General features: G+C 41.6%; 1 non-coding gene across 1 annotated transcript; it reads left to right on the top strand.

The window, feature by feature from the left end:
* Nucleotides 1–431: 431 nt before the first annotated feature.
* On the top strand, nucleotides 432–503 carry trnae-cuc. Its single transcript has one exon. It is a non-coding gene; the product is annotated as a tRNA-Glu (tRNA).
* The last annotated feature ends 3,703 nt before the right edge of the window (nucleotides 504–4,206 follow it).

The raw sequence follows: 4,206 nt of genomic DNA, 5'->3' as shown, positions 1-4,206 counted from the left end.
GTTTAAATTGGGATCATGAACTATATTTGGCTCAATACCGATGGTCCATCGTTTAATGGTCTTAGTGACAGTGGTTTGAAATACTCCCGTAGCTTGACAGGCGATTTCAGAGGACATTTTAAAAATCAAGCACAGTGCTGTATGACTGAATTCACATGATTCACGTTAGATAATGACGGCAAATTTCCTGTCCCAAACAAAATTAGTGAAATATCGTGATGACAATTATGTTTTTTTTCAAAAAAGAACTTCGAATGAAGCCAACTGCAGCTTTCAAACACAGACGAACCGAAATAGATTTGTAGCAAGCAAAGACATGAAAAAAATATCCAGCGCATGAAAATAAAACAGTTAAAACATGACAAATCCGATGCGTTTCGATACATTGACGTCACTGTAAATGGCATTGAGACAACGCCACCTAATGTGATTCCCTGGTGGTCTAGTGGTTAGGATTCGGCGCTCTCACCGCCGCGGCCCGGGTTCGATTCCCGGTCAGGGAAGCATGTTTTTGAAGAGCTGTCTACAATGTAATAGTTTTCACATAACTATTCCAAATTTCTCTATATTACTGCCTATGAAAATAAATGTTGACCAAAGATCTGGTTGGTCACCTCAATTGTCATCACTTTTGTCCCCGGCTTCGCCTGACAACCATGATAAAAATTTGTAGACTGCGAAAATGTTGGATCAGTGGATGGAGATTTCAGGAGAGCTTGTGGTGAGATGGATGGGGGACGGTGATAGTGCACTTAACAGCGACAGGTGTATACACCTAACCTTTTGCATTGTCGAGTACTTTGCACATATTTACTTTCATTCCCGTTTCACAGTTCACAATTCACTTTATGCGAGGGGAAAAAAGGAATATCAATTTCTAAAACTTTACACTCACGAATCTGTTCCTCTTCCGAAGAAGAATTACTTCTCTCCCCATAAAGTTCACTAGTGTTGCCCCATATTTCCGGTACTTGTCGTTTTCTTTCATATTTTCCTTCCGCGAATCATGGGAATCTTACCCTCCTTCGGATCCCTCGTCCCGCCTCCGGGAAACACCACACTGATTCTGTGAATTGGAGGTGCTGATGTTGGACTGGGGTGGACAAAGTTAAAAATCACACAGCACCAGGTTATAGTCCAACAGGTTTATTTGTGCTTCGGTGTTTTTGAACTTGATTCTGTGAATGCAGTGTGTTTTGTTGGGGTGGGGGCAAGGTGGAGAGGGGAGGTCACTTAACCACACGTTCCTGCAAACACTTTTTTTCCCAGAATGTGACACTCATTCACTCACAAAATCTCCACACTCTTGCACAGGCAGACGACGCTGGTAGGAGCGATACCTGGCAAATATGCACATTCCGGCCGATATACATATGGAGAGCACAGCTGGAGAGGGATATGTAGCGATTCCTACAGTCGGAAATATGTCCAACACTGGGGAAAAAAAATTCAGAATAAATTTCTTTCAAATGGAACAGTATGTTTAGCATTGTTTTGCCTCCACTAATTCAACCTGCAAAACAACTGAAGTAGCTTTACACTGTATTTGAAATCTGTAGAAACAACTTGCAGCAGTCTCTTTGAATCAGTAACTTAAGGCGAGATTTTAGAAAGGAAATATTGCTAGTTAGGAGGCGAGAGAATTGAAAAATAAGAAAAAAAAACAGACGCCAATTCTGTAACTCTTGATGGACGCTTAATCAAAACAAAATTTGCTGGAGGAAACTCAGCAGGTTTGGGAGTGCATGTAGAGAGAAAGCAAAGTTAAAGTTTCGGAGTTCACTGTTCCTCATTCAGAACTGCTCGTGTCACAGGTGCTCTCAGACCTGCTTAGTTTTTCCAGCAGTTCTTTATTTTTATTATTGTTCATTTTTCTTTCTCCTTTGAGATACTGGAACATTTACTCCGAACGTCTCCACAAAATTAATGAATCTGTATTACTGAGGCAATTCCCAATATTGCACAGCAGGACATAAAGTGCAATGTTGTGAATATTTCGTTAACGATTCATTAAATGGCTATAACGAAGACGGCGGCGACAGTAAGCAAACCACATAAACCTGTTTCCAAGATATCTATGAGTATCCCCAAGGCAAGGTATGCTCACGAAGTCTTTGTGGCGCTCTCGGTTATCCAGGTGGGCCATTGATAGCAATGTTGGTGGTTTGAGTCCACTCAAGGACGTGCGTGTGAATTTTAGCATTCTTGCTAAAAACACCACCATGAATTGTTGTGCACTCAATCCCCAGGAAATTGTCCACAAACGTTGTCACCGCAAGAAAACCGGAAGATGATCATTCATCAATTGAGAGATCAGTTCGTGCTGTCTTCTTATGCAATACTGTTTTGCATCTGTATTGTAGCAATCCTGGAGCAACTTACTACAGATGCTGGAATCTCTCCTGAAAAGACTGGAGACCACAAGCGAGTCAGACAGCTTCCATTGAGAGAAATAAAGCTAAACTTTCGAGTCTGGATAATTATTTATCAGAGCTGGTGAAATATGGAATGGGTAGCTTTTATGCAGTAAGGGATTTTTTTGAATGCTGCAGGAGAGAGGATTTGGATCGTTCAGATTAAATGATCGGAATGTGAGAATGACAGAACAATGGTGTGGCGAATTGCCAGACTGGAATTGTCCTTCCAAGAGCACTGTATGTAATTTTTGCTTTTTGGCTGCAGAGAGTCAAGGAGGGGACGCACCACCCAGGATAAATTGCAATAGGCAAAAAGTGCTGATCTGTGCTTCCTTCCCATAATCGAATCCAAATCTCATTGAAATTTACAAGATTACATGTCGACTCAGGAGGAATATCCCCACCAGCTGCGAATTTAAAACAACGGAACTTCAAATGGAAGTATACAATAAACTTAAAACGTTTTCAATCGTTAAATTTGTTTTTGGTTATTTTCCATACTTGGGTAGGATCCGCGGGAGTGCGTTGAGAATGAGGCGTTTGGAGTAAACTATACAGGGGCATCAAGAACAACTGTTGTGTAACAGGTGAATATAAATTAACGCCAAATTAATGTAAATCATATTATCTGCCAACGATTGTTGTTGATTCGTTTATTTGTTCGGAACAAGAAAACTGCTGGTGGTCCCAAGATGTTCATATGTTCCATCACAGGAACAATTTTGCGTTAGCCTCCGTTAAGAACTGGGCTATGAGAGACCAAACAAGAAATTCAGAACCGGATTCGTTCATTCGGAAACACGGGATTACTGCAAAGATTCTCTGAACGGAATACGAATTTCTGGGAGAAAAAAAAAATCATTGGCTTTGCCAATCCATTCAATTTACCACTAAGTAGTTTCACCCGTGCAAGAGTAATGTTTAACATTTAAAGTGTGAAAAATAGGGAATAAATGCTGATCAGCTGTGTGAGGCAACACTTTTCTGGTTGTCACTCCTGCACATCACTCGTTGTCTGCCAACTGGTACAATGTGGTCTAACATCGAATGCCTCCACTTATTAAGCAACTACTTAAACTTATTACAAACAGGATTGTAACAGTTCCCAGATCTGGAGGAAGAAGCAAAATGTAAACGTGTAGTCACTAATTACTTCATCTTGACCTTCAGCAAACTCTACCATGACAGACTGAAAACAACAAATGCTGGAGATCACAGCGAAACAGACAGCATCCGTGGAGACACAGCAAACTAACGTTTCAAGTCGAGAGGACGCTGATGAAACGTTGCTCTCTCTCCATGGATGCTGCCTGACCCGCTGTGATGGCCAGGATTTGTCGTTTTCATTGCAGATTCCAGCATCTGCAGTAATTTGTTTCCGCCATGACAGACTTTCGTGTGAGTGTGAAAGCAATGAAATTGTTTCTTGAGTGGCGTACCCACCATTCGAAGAACAGGAGGGTCTTTTTTTATTTCAAAAATATACTTTATGCATAAAATATTTTGATGATCTGTACAATTGGTCATGCCATACATACGTAAACATTCCATTACTTTGCATACAGAGATCGAGAAATCAACCATATATACAGGTCTGTACGTTTACTATCCATATATTTAGCTGAGGCATCAGCAGAGCCCACTTACTGCGTGGGCCCCCTGTTCTTTGGCAGGCAGACCTTACACGGTGGTCTTTCCCCACCGCGCCTTGGCGGCAGCTGCCCCAAGCTTCAGCGTGTCCCTCAACACGTAGTCCTGGACCTTGGAATGTGCCAGTCCGCAACACCCA

Source organism: Chiloscyllium plagiosum, unplaced genomic scaffold (assembly GCF_004010195.1).
Source record: "Chiloscyllium plagiosum isolate BGI_BamShark_2017 unplaced genomic scaffold, ASM401019v2 scaf_6623, whole genome shotgun sequence".
NCBI classification, from domain to species: domain Eukaryota; kingdom Metazoa; phylum Chordata; class Chondrichthyes; order Orectolobiformes; family Hemiscylliidae; genus Chiloscyllium; species Chiloscyllium plagiosum.
Note: the sequence above shows the minus strand (reverse complement) of the source record. Positions and strands in the feature narration are given on the sequence as shown.